The sequence below is a fragment of the Symphalangus syndactylus genome, chromosome 11, assembly GCF_028878055.3.
Source record: "Symphalangus syndactylus isolate Jambi chromosome 11, NHGRI_mSymSyn1-v2.1_pri, whole genome shotgun sequence".
NCBI lineage: Eukaryota > Metazoa > Chordata > Mammalia > Primates > Hylobatidae > Symphalangus > Symphalangus syndactylus.
In genome coordinates this window covers 91,394,546-91,415,080 of record NC_072433.2, presented here as the reverse complement: position 1 = coordinate 91,415,080, position 20,535 = coordinate 91,394,546, and the positions used below count along the sequence as shown (strand labels likewise).

Below are 20,535 nucleotides of genomic sequence, written 5' to 3'. Positions count from 1 at the left end.
TGAGAGCTTTCACTGGGTTACTCTTGTTCTGTCACTTTACATCTCAAGTGAGTCACGGCCTAGGACCTAGTTTCTAGAATCAGCTTGTGAAAAGATTGTAAGTGTTGTCATTACATTTTCTATCTTCATAGTCAATGGAAAGCTCCTGATTCCATGACTGTGACTGTTTACTATTTAGTTAGAGTAAGTGAATCTTGTTCCATTCAAGTGTCAACAACAGATATGGAGAAATAAAGAAGAGGAACCACACCTGGAGGAAGTTGATGGGTAAAAGGTAGTTGCCGGCTGGGCGCAGTGGCTCACACCTGTAATCCCAGCACTTTGAGAGGCCAAGGCGGGCAGATCACCTGAGCTCAGGAGTTCGAGAGCAGCCTGGCCAACATGATGAAACCCCGTCTCTACCAAAAATACAAAAAAAAAAAAAAAAAAGTAGCCAGGCATGGTAGCAGGTGCCTGTCATTCTAGCTACCCCATCTCTACTAAAAATACAAAAATTAGCTGGCGTGGTGGCAGGCATCTGTAATCCCAGCTACTAGGGAGGCTGAAGCAAGAGAATCACTTGAACCTGGGAGGCGGAGGTTGCAATGAGCCAAGATCGCACCACTGGACTCCAGCCTGGGTGACAAGAGTGAAACTCCGTCTCAAAACAAACAAACAAAAACAAAAAAGAAAGGTAGTTGCTGTAAATTAGAGTTCATCTTAACTTTTTCCACAGGAGAGAAATTATGAATCTTCAAGGCAATTTTTCCACTTTTTCTTTGTTTTGCCTAGCTTTATGATCTTTGTAATGGTTCCGAAAAAAATTTAAAATCATAGCAGACTCCACGCATTTTAAAAAGTTTAAGAAATCAAGATATTCAATTAAAAATACTAGTACCTTTTTTTTACTGAGTTATATAAGAAAGTGTGAATTTATACATGAAACATTGGTGTAAAAAAGGAAACTCTGGAAATTCATGTTGAAAATTGACTGTACTTGTATGTATTTTAGAATAACCATCCAGGAGCCAACACAATACCTCACATGCTACATTCATTCAACTCATCTTCCTTTCTTGCATTTTAGGTAGTGTATGCCCAGTCCTCTTTACTGTCATCTGCAAAACATGTTATTGTCTTTATATTATGGAGGGTGCAGACTCTCTGTCCTACACTCTGAGGTGAGGTTTGAAAAATTACATTTGATGATCCAAATTCAAATGCTACTTATTTTTATAAAGAAGATATTTTTGGAATAGAACCATGTTTATTCATTTATAGATTGTCTATGACTACTTTTACTCTACCGTGCCCAAGTTGGGTAGATAAAACAAATACTGCATGATCTACAATGCTTAAAATAGTCCTGCTCTTTCACAGAAAAGTCCCAATATCTGATCTAAGGTTCTGCCCTCTGTCACAAAGTAGCTGGGTTTTCTTGGTGAGACATTTAATATTTCTTGTCCTTGTAAAAATGAGGATGTTGGACTAGCTAGCTTCTACAGGATGATGTGACTCAGCACCATGGGCTCATCCAAGTTTGCACAGGTTTGATAAGCCTTCTACTCAATTCTAACTGCAGTTCTGCCACTTGTTTTCCTGGTTTTTCTCCAGTGCACCATGCAGTTTACATGTTACAATGTACTTTATATATTTAATTTAATTAGTTTAATATAATTTATGTTATATTTTTATCTATCTATTTGAGATGTTTGGGAGGAAATATGACTAAGCTGAAGCATGAAGGATAAATATAAATTAGGTAAGAAATGGGCTTAGGAGAAAAGAAACAACATGAGCGAAGACTTTTGCCAGAAATAACATTTTCATTAATCCTACAGTGCTTTAGATTTTAACATGTCACACTATTTTATGAAATATGAAGAAAGATAAAATGATATAATTCATTTGTATTATGACCTTGATTGCAAAATGTATGCTAGTTTCAGAATCTTAAAAGGAAAAACTCATGTTGCTATTGATGAAAGATAACAATATGGCACATTTGGAGAAGATTAATATGATTACAGCACAAAGACCAAAATGATCCATAATATGGGAAGAGTCAGGGAGAAGCTCAATTTATACAGAACTTGTAAGAGTTTTGGAGATTGTAGCAGAGAGACCTATGAGAATATAAACAGAGAAACTGACTTTAGATAAGAGCACATACACTTTCTCTGTCCTAACAGAAAGGTCAGAATTGATGACGAGTTTAGACGCTGGTATGGGAGCAGGGATGTGTAAAGAATTTCATGACTGGTAACTACTATTTTCTGTGTGAGGTATGATATAATAATGTAGTAAAAAGTTTAAATAAAGTGGAGATTTAAAATTCCTGTGGCACAGAGTAGGAAATCAGGCCAAGTAATACATTTTATTAGGATACCTGGGAAGTATTGTAATGTCTAGATAAATTTGATCACATGGAAATTTCTTATGGTATAGAACTGTGTGTTGAGTACCTGGTGGTTAGAAAATTTAACATAACTAGAATGAAAGCAGCCTCATGATGTATATATATCTCTAAGGATGCTAAATGTGATGCTTTCTATAGTTTTAGCAGCAAGAGAAAAATTTTATTACCAAGCAGTCCTAAATTCTAGAAACTAACCGTGAAGATCTTGGAAAGAGTGATTTAAAAAATGTATTCTGGGGGCCGGGCACAGTGGCTCACGCCTGTAATCCCGTAATCCCAGCACTTTGGGAGGTTGAGGTGGGCGGATCATGAGGTCAGGAGATAGACACCATCCTGGCTAATACGGTGAAACCCCGTCTCTACTAAAAGTACAAAAATTAGCCAGGCATGGTGGTGTGTGCCTGTAGTCCCAGCTCCTTGGGAGGCTGAGGCAGGAGAATCACTTGAACCCAGGAGGTGGAGGTTGCAATGAGTCGAGATCGCACCACTGCACTCCAGCCTGGGTGACAGAGCGAGGCTTCGTCTCAAAAATACAAAACTAACAAAATATTCTGGTAGCATTAGACCATCAATCAGCACTAGAGATAATCAAAAGTATTTTAAAAATAGGAAGGAAGGAAGGAGGGAAGGAAGGAAGGAAGGAAGGAAGGAAGGAAGGAAGGAAGGAAGGAAGGAGAAAGAAGGAAAGAAGAAAATATTTCACTGGGAAATATAGAGATAGAGAAGAATGGACCACTCTAAGGAAAGTGATAAAGATACTATGCACCCTCTTTAGAGAGGACGTTTCTGTCTAGGGTCAGTGTGAACTGACTTCAGCACACTGCTACATACATCCACAAAGGAAGAACTGCAGTGTCTGGCGGTCAGTTTAACACCCAAGAATGACTGGAAAAACTCTAGGACTTACATAATATATCATTGTGAGAGCCTGGAGTAACACACCAAAAGAAGTTTTGCGGGTATGGTGATGAGAAAGAGTAAAGCTCTGCTTGCATCTAACTGAGGCCAGCTTATTTACTAAGGCAGTTACATTTATTTTACACAGTCAAATTAAATCTTTAATCTGCTATATACCTGACCCATCATGATTGCTAGGAAATTCCTTCTCAGTTACTATCATGCTTCTCCCTTGCATATTGGTTGCACCATCTAAGACAAGATCTAAATTGGATAGCTTTTGAGATAAGCTTGAGAAAAGAACAGGAACTGAGTCCATCATGAAAAGGATGAGTTTTGGATAATTGAAGTTATTATTCCAGAAAGATCATATAGATCAAGGGCACTCCATACACCTGCCATTTTCCCCATTGCTATAGTTAACTCACCATTATAGCCTACTTGCATTATTGAATAAAGTATACCATAGGGTAAAATGTAGAGAAAAATTTTTTTTCCTGGTAGCTTTTATGAGTTGGTGTTATAACTTGGCATGGAGGCCTACTGACTTTATTGTTCTCTTTGCACTTTCTTTCCCCCAGAGAGTGCCAAAAGGATTAAGATGTGTGAAGAGACTATTCTGCCACATATAATCATTACTATTTCTCTTGATTTTCATCCTTTACCATAGCTGTTATCTTAGGGTAGATTTCTTCTGTTAAAAGAAAAACTTTTAGGAAATTAAATTTATCAGAGTGGCTTTGAGCAAAAAAACAATTCATGAATTGGGCAGCACACTGAATCAGTAAAGGTTCAGAGAACTCCAATCAACAACTTAGACCCACAGTACTTATACACAGAACAACGAATTGACATACAGAAATAGCCTGACTGGTTATAGCTCAATGTTTGCCTTATTTGAACATGTCTGAGTGGTTTGCAGCATGTGATTGCCTGAAAACTTGACTGTTGTGATTGGCCAAGATTTTATGACTTGTTAGAAGAATATACTCTCAATTTAGCTTGCAGTTTGTCTACGTGTAAGTTAGATTATAGTTTGCTCTGTACAGAGGCAGCTTTAGACAAAATTTACTTTAACAATTTGTTCCTTTTGATTAACTTCTCAATTTTGAGACACTGACCAAAACCTTGGACACTGACCCCACTTTCTGTCACCATCATAATGGATGTATTTGGTCTTAGTATGTAATTCACAATTACGATATCAAATTAAGTGAATGAGTCTGTAAGCTTTCTTCATGTTTTTGATATTCTAACCCTAATGAGATTATCTGATGTGCAAAAATGGCTGCACACAAGCATTTAAGACTCTTGAGGGGATACAATATATCAGGGGGACTATTATGATGTCTGTAAATAAATACTAAGAAACTAAAGTACACCTCTTAACAGGAGTCTCCATAAATCAAACTAAACAAAATCAAAAAATTCAAAGCTCAGGCAATAAATAGAGTTCAGCAGTATTCAAGTCCAATTGGACACAGTCTTTATTTGAGAATTAAGGACCACAGTTTGCTATAAAATGGCCTGACTTAAAGAAGTGTTCATCTTTGTAGTAAAGCTGGTAATGAAAGTCATAGTAACTTTGAAAGTCACACAAAAAAAACATAAAAATGAGTAAACTTTAGAAGAGTCAAGCTTGCTATTCACCATTCAGAATACCTGCAAATCAAAATTTAGCTGCTGCCACAAACACATTATGTCTTCCTTTCACTTCAGAATTTTTAAAATGTTTTAAGTGGCGTTGTCTAGAGAAATATCTTAAGCTTTCTGCAGTAGTAACAAAAGGGGAAAGATAAACGCAACATTCAGTTTTCTTCAACACCCTACACAAGCCCTCAACATGGACAAAAAGGGGATCTCAAGCTGCATAATATTCCATTAAGTGTTTTTGTTGAACACCAGTGTTTTCATTCACCTTTTGGAGAGTGGCTTCTACTTGTCTGAAACACTGGGAGGTCTCATTGGCACAGAATCCAAGATTTTCTTAATTTACGAATTAGCTTGAAGATCCATATTATTAGTATCTCACTACTGCCAAGAGGTAGCCACCAGGAGCCCAACTGGAATCTTTCTCAGTGGAAATTAATATCTTCATCTACTTTGAGATTGGTACTAATTTTGGTTATAGACTGCTTTAAACTGTGATTATGGAAGGTACTATCTGAACTTTCAGGAAAAGCTCTTCAAAAGGCAGGAATGAGCCAGGCCAAATAGCAAGAGCTCAGGTAGTCCCCAAGTCTTGAGTACTAGATGATTAAAAGTACAATATATTCTACATTTTGCAGGCACTACTTGGATAGGTTTTCTATATTTGGTAGTGATTAGGTTATTAATTGGAAATGCCAAAGTACTATTTCTAGTGGTGGTAGGAGAACAAGAAGCAGTCTCTGGTTTCTTGTTAAAGCCTTCCACAGATTATGGTCCCAGAGATTTTTCTGTAAGAAAAGGTTAGTGATTGGGGCAACAGGAAATAGGAATTAAAGGTAAAAATAAAAGACTTTCATGATGACAGACCAGTCTTGATCCAGGATCTTGGAAAAGCTGTCCCTATCTAGTATGACATCTCCATTTTTGGGAAAAACTTTCTTAATCGTCTTTACCTGAAAGTCTCCAACAGATGAACAGTTCAAGGAATATAGATGGGTCTTTTGATTTGAGACTTGTGGATCCAAGACTCCAGACCCTAAACTTCTATGAAAAAACCTGGAAAGGTCCCTTCCAATGGAGTTCAAGGCAGTGTCTCTGATGTCATTTCTAAAAGACCCAATCTCTGGGTTCTAGTTTGTGAAAGGTTTGGTTATCATTAGTTGGTAGGTCACAATGGGTTTCTTTAACCTGGTGAAAATATGATTTGGCATAATGCATGAAAGCCTTGCACTGTTGGGTCACGCCAGAGTTTATGAGTGAGAGATACATGAGATTCTATTGTTACGGGGATAGGACATCCAGTAACTATTTCATAGATGTCAATCTATGTTTTCCAGTGGGCGTAAATCTGATTGCCACCAAATAGTAACACCTTTGAACAAGTCAATCCAATTGATTCAGTTAGCTTTGTCTAATGCCATTGTGCTTGTAATGTCATATTTAACTTTTTACAATTGTCCAGTGTAAGTACTTATATCACTGGAGATATCTCCAGAAACGTCCTATGAGGGAAATACATTTTCTAATAACCTTTTATCTACTGATAAAGCATCAAATTCCTGCATAGGAAATCTTCCTGTGAATAGGAAAACATCCTGCACTGGAAACGTGCATTGATGATGGCAATTGAATGGCACCCATCTGAAAGTGTTCAAGTGATCTAGCTAATGCCAGAAATGTCACCTAAGGCTTTTAATTGTCTTGCCAGAATTATGAGTTTGAAAAACCAAACTTGGTTATTATAAACCATTTTGGCAATTTTGAAACAATCACCCCACCAATTTTTTCATGATTTGGATCATTTTATCTTTTCCATGATGAATCATAGAGTGCAGAGCTTCCATAATAATGGAAGATTTAAGGACTCAAGAAGGACCAGGTGGCCATCCAGGCTTTTCTTGAGTCCACATTAATGTTAAATTTGCATCCTATTAAATAACAATTTTGTTCCTCCAAGTGAATAGTTGTTTTTAAATAGGTTAACATAGGTTATTTGGCTGGGATCAATCTTCAAATTGCACATCTTAACAATTTCAGTACTGGTGACTTAGCATCCAAATCTGCCAATCATTTCCTTAGTATTTTATTAATTATTGTTCTGCTTGACATTGGGTTAAAATTTTTATAAATCAGTTTGTTTTTTCAAGAGAGCTCTGAGAATTCTTAGTCAATGGTATGATCTTAAAGTTATCAGAAACCTGTACTTGTTAGATACCTTTTCAGTATTCTCCTTGAAGACAAACCACTTTAGGCTTCTTGTAGTTCAGGAAAGTACCAAAGTAAACAATTAACTGTTTATGAGTGACAAGACTTAAATGGTCATGTTTAAAATTTGATGAGTGTTCATTAAATAATAACACCATTGACAAAGAAATTTAGTTATTTCTGTCACATAAAACATTTTAAGAAAATAACTAGAATTATTACTGATAGAATTATACCAGGACTATTATATTTTTATAAATTTCGTAGAATTTTTAAAACCCATATTAATACCACATTCTTACAAATATAACTCAAAGAACATTTAGCATTCTATACTTATTATGTGATAATGCTTCCCATAACATAAAATATAATAAGCCCAATTAACATATCTCTTTTTTTTTTTTTTTTTTTTTTGAGACGGAGTCTCGCTCTGTCGCCCAGGCTAGAGTGCAGTGGCGCGATCTCGGCTCACTACAAGCTCCGCCTCCCGGGTTCACGCCATTCTCCTGCCTCAGCCTCTCTGAGTAGCTGGGACTACAGGCGCCCGCCACCACGCCTGGCTAATTTTTTGTATTTTTAGTAGAGACAGGGTTTCACCGTGGTCTCGATCTCCTGACCTCGTGATTCGCCCGCCTCGGCCTCCCAAAGTGCTGGGATTACAAGCGTGAGCCACCGCGCCCAGCCTAACATATCTCTTTTTATACAGAGATATTCTTTTGACATTTTCCAAGGGCCAGTCTAGAAAAAGGTTTAAAATATTTGATCAAAATAGGATCACAGGCCACTGTGAACAATATTCATGTATTTAACCAAAGTGATAAATTTAAATACTTTAAGTACAGAAAGTTACACAGTGCACAAAATCCTCAGCTTTTTTTTTTTTTTAATTAGAGAGGACTCAGTTTTCTTAAGTTATCAAAAGCCTAATAAAGACAATTAAGCAAAGAAAATTTTCTTGGTAAAACACAGAATCTTTGTTTCCTGGACTAATTACTTAAAAGGATGAAAAAAAAATCTTCACGATTTTCTATTAAAAGCAGGTCAACACTTCAAGAAAACCTTGTTGTTATGACAGAGAGGATCAAGTTCTAGTTTTTCATCAGTGTATTTTTTTATATTAATGTTCAACTTTTAGAAAAAAAAATTTTTTCATCTTAGTTTGACTAGCTTGACTACACATACAATTTCTTTCACAAAATTCACCTTCCACAAACTTCCTACCACTTTCTCATCCATTAAGTTTTTGTCCTATGCTTTTTCTCTTCTAATTTTGGAACAACCAGTCATTCTAATTTAGGACAAAAATTATTATTTTTCTCTTAACATAACAAAACATCTTCATACCTGATAGCTTTTTTTTTTTTTTACCAAACATACCTATTAGCTAAGTACATTTGCATACAGCATTGTTTCTCTTATGATTTCTAGTAATTTTACATATGTTAATTAGAATTCTTAACCCTTGTGATCTTAACTTCCAGCGAACACTGGGAAACAATTGTGAACTGTCTATCACACCAGAAATCTGTAGCTTGGCATATCTATGAATCACAATTTCTAGAAGCATGAGCTTTCTCTTAGTAAATTTGTCAGTATGGCACAGAACATGTTTACTAAGAATCCCAAATATCTTCAGTTTCTCTTTAACAAGAAATTGTGGAGGAGGCAAACTTTTACCTTGGTTCTCTTAGGGTTTGGTTTTGGTTTTGGTTTTTATGCTAGGCCTGAGAATGAAATTGTTGTTTATACAGATTTCCCACAGCTTTAATTTTCATTCTTGATGATGAGAATGTTAAAACCTTCTGGTACAGAAAGGGCAAGTTTTACATGAAAATTTTATCTTACTTAAAGCTATTTAACTGATTTGTTTTTTAAAATTATGTTTGGATTGCTTATAAAGATGAGACATTAAATAGCTAGCCGTCATCTAAAGTTATTTTTCTTAAATTTTGTAATGTAGGAAGATCATAAGCTTTTCTTCCTGTAAACCTAGGTAGAACAGGTATATATTATATTTCAGGCTCAAAACCCTGAAGATATGCCTGTTTTAATCAAATCAATGATACTCTTGTTTATCAGAAATTACCCAAGTCATGTGAACTAGAAAAGCATTTGGATTATTTCTTATTTTCCTGAGGGAATACTGTATTAACATAAGCACTTATTTTTCTTAAGCAAATTAAATAGAGCTCTTTTACCATTTAATTTGGCAAGATCATAAATAGATAGGAAAATATATAGATAGATATCATCCATACAGACATACATAAATCTATCAACAGAAACATATCTTACAACTTTTATTCTAAAATTTTAGTCATGTGTCAGAATAATACAAGCTTGTCAATTTATTAAAGAATATCCGAAACATAGTAATATTTTTTAAAAAACACTGTAAGATTTGTTTTTCATTTGCCTTTTGTAAGAAACCTTTTAAACAGATATATTTTGGTTAATTTAATATTTTAGATGCCACTGTATACCAATTAAAGAATGCATCCAATTGCTCTGGTGATATTTGGGATCCATTCTTTTCTAAAGCACTTTGCAAGTGAACAATTTTATCTATATGAAAAAATTCCCCATTGTAGTCACTGTAATTCTAAGTTGTCCTTAGGAAGGTTAATCAATTTTTCCAAAATTACACAAGTTCTGGGCCCTCAGTCTTTGTACATTAAATCAGCCAGTGTCCAGAAAGTGGAGTCCTGGACTCCTGGAGTTTCAGATTTCTTAGATTTAGACAAGCTCCTTTTCAAAAATGGATTACCTGAGGCCTCTAACTGTATCCAGTCCAGTCAATTATGGCCTACCTGAGGCCTGTAACTGTATTCAATCCACTTAATTATCAGATCCAAGTCAATTCTACCTAGTCCAGTAAAAACTGCTCAAATATTCAGAAAGCTCAAAACACAAATCTGTGGAGCTCAAATTTGATAGAGATTAATGGGCACAATGGGCCCTGGCAGATAACTTGGCTTACTCAGTGTTCCTAAGGGTCCTTGGGGGTTTACTCTGGATTTTACTTCTGACGCCAATTTGTGAAAAGAAAAACTTTAGACAAATTAAATTAGCAGAGCTTATGTGAACAAAGAAACAATTCATGAATCAGGCAGCACCCTGAACCAGTAAAGGTTCAGAGAGCTCCACCTAGCAATGTGAGCAAACAGTATTTATGGAGAGAAAAAGGAAGTGACATACAGAAATAACCTACTTGGTTACAGTTTGGCATTGCCTTATTTGAATACATCTGAGCGGTTTGTAACTTGTGCTTATTTAAAAGCTCAGCTGCTATGGGCCGGGCGTGGTGGCTCATGCCTGTAATCCCAGCACTTTGGGAGGCCAAGGTGGGTGGATCACGAGGTCAGAAGATCAAGACCATTCTGGCTAACATGGTGAAACCCTGTCTCTACTAAAAATACAAAAAAAAAGTTAGCTGGGCGTCTGTAGTCCCAGCTACTCAGGAGGCTGAGGCAAGAGAATGGCATGAACCCAGGAGGCAGAGCTTGCAGTGAGCTGAGATCACGCCACTGCACTCCAGCCTGGGCGGCAGAGTGAGACTCTGTCTCAAAAAAAAAAAAAAAAAAAAAAAAAGCTCAGCTGCTGCTATGATTGACCAAGACTCAGTAACTTGTAAAAAGAATATATTCTCAAGTTAGGTTGTAGTTTGTTTACTTACTAAGTTAGGTTACAATTTGCTATGTACAGAAGCAGCTTTAAGCCAAATTTAATTTAATTTGACACTTCACTTTCAGAGAAATAATAAATTAAGAAAACAAGAAATTTTAAGATACTACTCTAAAGATAATGTAAATAAGACATTAACATCAGTATATCTTTGAAGTCAACAGTATAGGATCTGGGGGCAATTTGGGGGGCCTAGCTGGCTCACAGTAATTGATAGTCTTATTTATTTAGTGACTTTCTGTATTTCTCACCATAACTCATTGAACTCAAGTGAACTAGTCAGTTATTTCTCTGAAATTTGTAGTAGCAAGACTATTGATTAGTTTCTCATTGTTGCTACATGTATAATACATGAAATGAGAAGTGGTTTTTCAACTCCTGTGAATCCACATGGGTCGAATAGCAGAAACTTAATCTAATAAGAGAGAAAACTTATGAAATCTAACAGGAAGAAAAGAGAGACAAACTATGAAAATATATTACTCTATGTTCTTATTCTCCCTTAAGCTAGCTTTTAACTCTGCTCTTGGCAGATATCTCTGGAACCATATATAAATATTGTATCTGAATTAAGAGTACCTATACCTGAAATATTTTGTGTTTAAATTCCAAACCTCACTACTGCATAATAAAATAGGAAAAATTTCTACATTAATATGGAAACTTTCCAGGCTTATCTTACAGAAATATCAACTATTTCATAATCCATGAATATATTTAATTTCTTAAATTTCAAATATATGGAACCAATGCTTACATGCAAGTGTTCACAAAGATCTGCTTGCTCAATAAATTATCATCATTTATATCACAGTAACTAACAAAGCTAATTATTATAATAACTAATGGTGTTGCTATTAATAATATAACTCTTCAAGCATGTTTCCCTGAATGGAAAGCAATTCTCAAGTAAGTTTTGAACAGTACAAAATACAAAAAGAAATTTAGAAATTCCCTAATATATTGCAATATATTGGTCCTAAATCTCTCTTCTTATTTCAGTGTAAACTCAAGGGGCTGTTTGCAAGTAAACATCAATAGAAAAGTATAGTTTTCAATAAAAGAAAAATGGAGGTCTCTGTAGCAAATGTAGAGAGCAGAGGAGGAAGGAGATAACCTTGGAAAAGGAAAGAAAATAAAATTATTTTCTTCTGTGAACTTTATTTCCTCTCCCATTTATGAAAGACCATGATTTTGAGGGGCAAACACAATCAGGGCAGACTTATGGAAAAAGAAGTCTGATGAACAGTATAGTCCTGAAGTTTAGGTCTTATACTACAAGGGGAATGGAAACTTTTTAGGAAAAGTATATGCAAATTTTGGAGCAGAAGATTAACAGACATTCATTCAATAAATATTTATGGAGCTTATATTGTGGTGAAGATAGATTTTAAAATATTTTGGAAGTGATAAGTTCCATGAATAAAAAGAAAGTGGCAAGTGTTAGGAAATGTCCTCTTATATGGTGATATTTGAGTCAAGATTTAAAAAGAAGTCAGAGAGATTATCGTGAAGAAAGCCAAGAGTTGAACAACAATGTATTTAGATAGGGGAGTGAATTGTGAGAGAGAAGAAAGGAGATATATTTAGGGAGGAGCTACCATAACAGATAAGTTTTGAGATTAACTCAAACTTTACTATGCTAAGCATGTTTGAGAGGTTTCACTAATGATACAAATTGCATTGCAAATTTTTATTAGATGCTTTATTTTTATTTGATTGAAACATTTATTTTGAATGTAAAACCATGATGAAACTGACCATAAGTTGACCCATCTTTATTTGGGTTGCATACCAATTGTTTCAAAACAAAATTTTTAAGACATATCACAGGCTTCTGCACACCTGCTGCTGTCCACCTGTGTTTTACTTGTGTTGAGTTTTTATTTTCTTTTTTGTTTGTTTGCTGAAGTATAGGGTTTCATACTTACCTTAGTTATACTTCAACTTGAGAAGTAAGCATGAAATTTCAGCTAAATAATTTCCTTTGATTCTGGTTCCATCATCCAAACAATCAACTAAAATTCCTTTTTTCATACCTTCTGCAAGTCCTATAAGCTTAAAATCTATCTTCCTTCTCTCTGAAAATACACCATGAAAATTTGAATAATCATTTTTTATATACAGTCAGGAGGCACATTTCCCTCAAAACTCACTTTCTGGTTGAAATACAACTAATTATATAGATCACTAGTAAACTTAGTGATTTATCTGCTTCCTATATAAATCAATAATGTATCATATTTTTCTCCCTTGAGCTATTTATTTTCCTAATTTCTCCAAGACTTAGTAAATTTGACATAGTAATTCATCAGCCTCCTATATAGAATTGCATCATAAAATGAGATGGGATTTATCTAACTTTTAACTGAAGTTAACCTAAAAAATTGCTTATTTATCTTAGGCATCATTTCCATATTACCCTCACTTGTCTTGCCTATTTTAGTTTGAAACCCACTTTCACAGTAGATAGAAGGAAATACTAAACAAATATGACAAAAAAATAAACGGTTTAACATTAATAAATACAAATAGAGTAGGTTAGTATTGACATGAGAATATAACTTGAGGTCATACAGACTACAAAATAATTCTAAAAGGACCTATCTATACTTTATATTGTACCAGTCTGTCCTCTGTTGTGGGAACAAAGTAACAGTGGTCTACCAAGATATAAAAAATGATAAACCCCAATATGTTGAAAAATACCTATCAAAACATATGATCAGAGAATTCCCTGTCTGTCTTGCTGGTAAAACAGAATTTATGAAGTTACACTTTTTTTGAAGATTTTACAGAATAGCATTTAAAGAGATGACTTGCTTATATTGTGTGCTGAACAAAATTTTATAATCAGTACCTAATATATCTATGACTATAATTGCTGCAGAACAGATCAAGTCCTGAACACTCTGGTTAATGCTGTCTTGCAGTATTCACAACAATGCACCTAAATCTATTACTTTACAAGTAAAAATCTGTATTTTGAATGTTCTTCAACTGAGCATAAGCATTTAGAAACATCCATCTTTATGTATGAAAATCGCTCATATATAAAACAGACATGTGTTTCTTCCAGAGCTATCATTGCCCCAGGCCTCTCACATAATTGCTGTACTATTCCCAACTATCCATCCTGCACTTTGGGTTTAACGGATAACACTGGTTGGTGGAAGAACGAGACTCGTGACAAAACAAAAGGGCCCTATTCAAGTGTGATGTGAAACTCCAGCAGTCATGTGAAGATCAAAGGTCCAAACTGTCTTAGTATATCTTTGATCTTTAAATAGGCACATTTAGGTTGTGTCCTCATGGGGCTAGAAGATTGCCCATTTTGACTAAACTGGTGGTATTTGTGTCATTTTTCTTTTAAACTTACTTGAGTCTCAGCCAGTCAGTTGAGTATCTGACAGTTTGCTCATATCATTGCTTGTTTGTTTCTTAAAAAACTGATAAGAAAAGAAACTATACTTAGGCAAAAGGCGAAGAAGCAATTGTTTGGATTTTTAAATGCCCTATAGATATTGTCAGAAAATGTCAATCTATTCTCACATTTTGCAACTGGTTTCCTGTTGTTATATTTTCTTAAGGCAGATTTTATTTACGATTACCGTAAAACTTTCATTTCAGTAAAGTAAAATTTTAGTTGACTGCTGAATTTTACTTTCCTCAATAAATGAACACAAATATATTAATCCTGATAAAATTTTCATTTGTCAATAAATATAACTTAAATAATTAAAATTATTTCCATTTACCAAAATAATTTTAGGTTTAGGCTGTTGCAGGTAAATGAAAAGGAAAATACTAGTCAAAGTACTTTTCCCAAAAAGTTATTGAATGGAAACACTGTTAGCTTCCTGCTCTTCCCATCATAAAATAGATCAAAGGATTTTGAAAGCTAAGAATAATGCAGCTCACATTTAAGGTAACTACTGGTCACAGGTACCTTAAAATCCATCTCTAACAGTCTGTAAAATGCTCTATTGGGTATATACCCAATGACAGTGATCTGCTTTCATCTTATTGGCAGAAAATCACAGTGAAGACATAAAGTATGACTATTAAAAATAGTTATGCTTTTAACTGCATACTATATATAATATATATTTAAATATATACAGTAATTTACAAATATGTAACATTTGAGTAATGTGGTAATTTAATCCTCAAAGGATATAAACATAAATGTACACCTTTTACAAAAGTTCCTTACATTCATCAGTCGATAGTATCATATTTCTTTCCTAAAGGGAATATAATAATTCCTCTGATATCATTTAAAAATAAACTTTTTATTATTTTAGAGGTTATTATACATGATTTAGAAATCACTAAACATTAAAAGAAGTAAAAATCTCCCATAAAATCCTAACTTCATTATCCAGAGATAAATAATATTAATAGTGTGGTGTATAGTTTTTTAGTTCTCTCTCTCTCTTTCTCACCATTTATCCATATAAGGTATATTTTAAAAGAAAATGGTTATGTTTTTAACATACATTTTTATATAAAATATATCATTGTTTCGTGTCATCAAATATTATTTTGCAACTTTATTTTAATCATAGGATTATGTTGTACTTTATAAAGCAGCTTTAATCATTTACATTTATTTCCATTTTGAATAAAACTTACTGTCTGTGAATTAAATCCACAAGATAATGTTATGGAGAAATGATAAAACGAAATGCAGTTCATTTTTTATAAGTATTGTTGTTTCCTAATTTTGTCTAAACTTATTGTGGTTGATTTAACAAATATTATATGAATACACGCATGCAATCTTATAAGAACTTAGGAAATTTACTTTTCATTATAAATATATAATCCTCTTTTTATACTATGGAGTAAAGAGCTTAAACAGCAAAAGTTTTTAAAATGGAAAATAGCATGGTTACTTCAAAAAATAAAGAAAGGAAATAAATTCAGCAGTTTTTATTTACTGCAGCCATAGGAACTGAGTCTGATATTCTCCCTAAAGAATATACATCTGCTTTAAATAGCTTTCTTTGATTACGACACCATCTGATATCCTGAGAAACTCAGTCTTCCCTTCAAAGTTATTATGCCTTTCACCCAAGAATCTCAGAGTTCAGTGAAAGCGCTTCCTTGCTTTTTACCCATGGGTCCTTCTAATCCTTCTGTGCAAGTCAGGGAAACTGTCAGGAATTATGACATCATTGATACCTTCTCCAGTTTCAGAAACCACAGACTCACCTAGTTTACCTCTTCCAGTTATTTCTACGTTGTCTTCTTCAGAAGCTCTTTTGAAATTCAGCCACAGAGGCAGACCCTGATTGGTTTATGTCTTTTTCCTTTCCCTGTCGGTTTCCCTGTCATCTCTATATTTGTGTTTCTCTCTGTTTTGTCTGTCACTTTCTCTGTTCACGTATATACTCTATGTTATATTTGGGCCACAGGTGGACATGCCTTCTCTGTGTTTCTTTCCATCCTTTTATTAAGTTCAACTTATTTCGGACTAACCTAACACTCAAACTAGATATCTTTATTAAAATATGTCATCACTCTTTATCTATTTCTAAGTCCACACTTCTTTTATTTCCTTTTTTTTTAACACAAAATAGGAATAATGCTCCTACCAGCTTCTTGTTTCTATGACTAATTCTTCTATTAACATTGTAACTTTTGCTATAAACTGTGGAATATAATTAATATTTTCCATATTCTCAGATTTTATTCATGGCCTGCGTGTGTGAATTTGATCTCTCTTCTTTATTTTAAATTGTTAGGATTAAGAAGTTAAATCTCATTTATAGACGATAGATAAAAATAATGTTTTAAAATATAGTAAAATGTTTATTTTATATAAATACAATATAATTTGTTTATTTTTATACATAAAAACTTATAAAGTCATATAAGTAAAGTACAGTTTCTTGTCACTACTAGTTTACTCTCTGTATCTACAAAGATGTAAACTGAAAATTAATTTTACCATGCTTCTGGATTGTATTGTTAGGAATTCTCATAGGAAGATACTATCACCTAGGTAGGTAAATATCAAAGAGCATTTTATATTTTCACAGGGTATAAATAAAAGGTATGGGTTTTTAAATAGCTGTCTTTTCATCACACCTCTTTATTCCTTCCAGAGACCCCAGTTGGCCTCTGCAAAGGGCAGGCAGTGAGACAATCTCCATGGATTATGTATAAAGCAAGCTCATTGCAGAAGCTCATGTGGAAGAAGAGACAGATTTACAAGACTGAGAGAAGAATCAGTTGCTTTTCCTTCACAACACATCCTGGCATTGGTTATTGACCATAGTGCATTTTACCTAGGTTACTTGACATAGAAACAGAGACAGGTAAGGAGGTCATGCAAGTAGGCTTTGGAGTCAAACTGGATCAGATAGACATACTAATACTTAGTAGTCTCATAGACTTGGCCACATCATTGAACTCCTCTGTACTTCAGTCTCTGCTCTGCAGAATTGGAATAATAATAGCATCCTTCTTAGCATTGCTCTGACAAGTTAAAAAGTTAACCTGTGAAATACATTCTACCATAGTAACTTCTCAGTGAATGTCAGTATTATTTGTAATTCCAAATAGAGAATGTTTCTCTTAAGTATCTGAAGATGTAAACACCAGGCACTAGAATGGAGATGATTTTTATTCACTTCCTTGCCTTAATTCACTCTTTAGTGATCCAAATGTCATTGTTTTATTTTGTTTTAAGTTGCAAAATGGAAACTTTGTCAATACTGTCATATTTAGAAGACTTTCAATTCTAATCTAATTCAACAGTATTTTACTAACTGCCCATCTTGCTCAATTTGGATTTGTGTTTCCAAATGTCAGCAGGCCCTATGTTCTTTTTTTTTCTATCTGTTAAATCCAAATTGTACTGTTAATATGGTGATAAAAGATCATATAAATTAAATTTTTATCTTTTCCTGTTGATGTAGGACCCACATTTACAGTTATGGTTACCATCTCTTGCTGTGTGACAGAATCACCTGGGGAAATCGCAAACATACCTCTGTCCTGGCCCACACTCGGACAAATTAAATCATAATCTTCACAAGTAGGTCCTGGGAACTACGACTTGTTTTTTATATTTATAGGTAATTCAAATGTGCTGCCAGAGTTGAGAACCACTGATGAAGGCACAATTGAAAAGACCACCTATCTTTCCAAGAAGGATTCAAAACATTTCAACAACTATTCATTATGCAAAATCTTTGAATTTAACAAGACAGGAATTGGGATATTGAAGACTCCATGACAACCAGATAGCTTTAAAACCAAATAATCTAAAAGAAAAACTATTTAGGTTATTCTTCAGTTACTAGAAATTTTAAAATATTTTTAAAAATTTAGAAACACTGTTATATCTTTAATCCAGCTATATTACAACAAAACCCAAAACAGAAAAATAGCTTTTCAGTGCAATACAAAAATATGCTTCAGAGTAACTTCCTGCTTCTTTTTCTTTCATGTTTTGGACTGTATTTGGAGCAGGCTCCAACCATGTATGTTACAATCGCATTTTGATTAGTGTATGCCTGGTGTACATTTTCGCATCATAAATAATGAAAAAAGGACAAACTGACTTTATAGTTAATGTAATTACCTACTTCAGGACCAATTAAAACAGTAAAGTTGTTAAATTTACCTGATATTCCCATTAATTTGGTACATGCTCCCAAACAACTAAATGGCACTGTACAAAAAGATTCAATTTACCATATGTTGCAATTCTAATGTAACTGCCATTGATCACTAAGTCACTTTCTCTTTGTTCCATGATTAACAGTAATACTCTATTATTATAGAATCACCACCGTCATGTACAGTATAATAAGTGTCAATTCTTATTGCTGAACAAAAAATATTTAAGAAACCATTTACTCTGTCAATGGTAACCGCAAAATACATTTTAAATTTGAGCCCACTTTTCTACTTTTTCTCGATTAATAATTATTTATTCCCATTATTCCTACCTCTTTTATTTGGGGGAAAATAGGATAATTTTCTCTGAATTATAATAACCCATTTTCAGTAAAGATTTAATGCATAACACATATTTTTTGGAAAATATGTTATATCACAGCAATAATACAATGAATCAGCTCATCTCCGACTAAATGGTCTCCCACTGCATCAAATGTACAATGACTGCTAATATGCAGACAATGCAATTTAAGAAATCTGCAATATATGAAATGTATGATTGCCTCTGGATCCCATGTTTCTATAAAGTAGTCTATGTTCAATTAGTACATTTTACGGAGTTCAAAACTGAAATTTAGGAAGTCTTATTACCATATGTGTCCTTTTCCAGATCTCCATACCAAGTTACTACCATCAGTATATAGTCAGTTGAGGAAAACTATCCCATAAGCTCTAGCTGAAGAAGGAATAATTGGCAGCAGCATCTGCAAGTGATCAGTCACACCTTTTGAATCAGTTCACTCTTTGTGCTCAACTGAGAATTCTGCAACTCTCCATTATTAGCAGGTGAAGGAGTCCAAGGAGGCCTGCATATGGCCAGCTGGCTTCATTGAATCATCCTGTGATGGCAACACCAGCTAGGAAAAAAGAATCCCTGACTTACTTAACCTCTGTTCTCTAGCATTAAAAAGAGTGAGTGTTGGATTTTAAGAAGAAAAGAAGTCTAGCAGGCTGTTCAGCTAGCATCTAACAAGGCAAGAGGACCTTTGTGGGGTTACCAAATCCCACAGCTATTCCTGGCTTTACAGGTAATAAAACTCAGTTTAGTCAGTTGACCCAAGGATGATTCAATGTCTCCATTCCTTGGTTAAGTGTGGGTCCTCATTTTCAAATTCTTCTTCCAGGCTCCCATAGTTCTTCGACCTAAATTACTGCAATATCTTCATCACTGAAACAAGTCTCCCAGCTTTGTGCAGGTCTCCCACTCATCCATTTTATACCCTGTAATCAGAATGACCATCTGAATTTCAAATCTGATCATGCTATTTTACTTGTTAAATATTTATAGCCCCCAATTTGCCTTTGGATAAAGTCCCATAGTATTACTAAGGTTTACAGGGCACTCCTGTGCAGCTTCATTTTTTACTCCTTCCATCCTTACCCACCCTGTTTGGTCAGATATATGGAATCATTTTTCATTCTCCAATCACACCATGCCCTCCCTCAGGGAACCTCACAAGTGTTTTTCCCTCTTCTTAGTCCTGCTTTTTTCTTACCTGTATATCTCCCACTAAGTTTTCTCATCCTCACACCTTCTTCCGTGTGGTTCTCTTTGCTCTTTTTATTTAGTTCTATAGCTCCCTGGGATTCCTATTTCAAGACGCTTTCGTGACTCTGTTACAATTACCTTATATGTTTCCATATTGATCTCTATCAATAATTATAAGTTCTTTCAGGGCTTATGTTTCTCACTACAAAGTCCCTGTGACCTAAAATAGCATTTAGTACACAGTAAGTGTTCAATAGAAATTTGTTAAAAGCAAAAAAGAAGGAATGGGTAGCATTCAAGTCAAAATGCATCAATGCTTCTAAAGTTCTATTTATTAATAATGTTTTATAAAACTCTAGCATTCATATATATTATCAGGCAGATGCTGTTGTAATGAACAAAATAAAGCATTTTATTATAATTAGTTATGAAATATAGTTTACTAAATGGAATTTCTTATTAAATATATTCTTTTTATTCTGCATTTTAACCTAATATATTAATTTTT

General features: G+C 34.2%; 1 long non-coding RNA gene across 3 annotated transcripts in view; it reads left to right on the top strand.

Annotated features, from left to right (window-relative positions):
* Positions 1–19,412, top strand: part of LOC129457490 (uncharacterized) — a 319,456-nt gene extending 300,044 nt beyond the window's left edge. For 2 of the 3 annotated variants that reach the window (XR_008649271.2, XR_008649272.2), the window contains 3 exons: positions 16,954–17,166; positions 17,770–17,888; positions 19,149–19,412. This is a non-coding gene — a long non-coding RNA (uncharacterized lncRNA). Of the gene's footprint in view, positions 1–16,818; positions 16,851–16,953; positions 17,167–17,769; positions 17,889–19,148 lie in introns of those variants that run through there. The other variant, XR_008649273.2, reaches the window with a different exon arrangement.
* Positions 19,413–20,535: the final 1,123 nt, after the last annotated feature.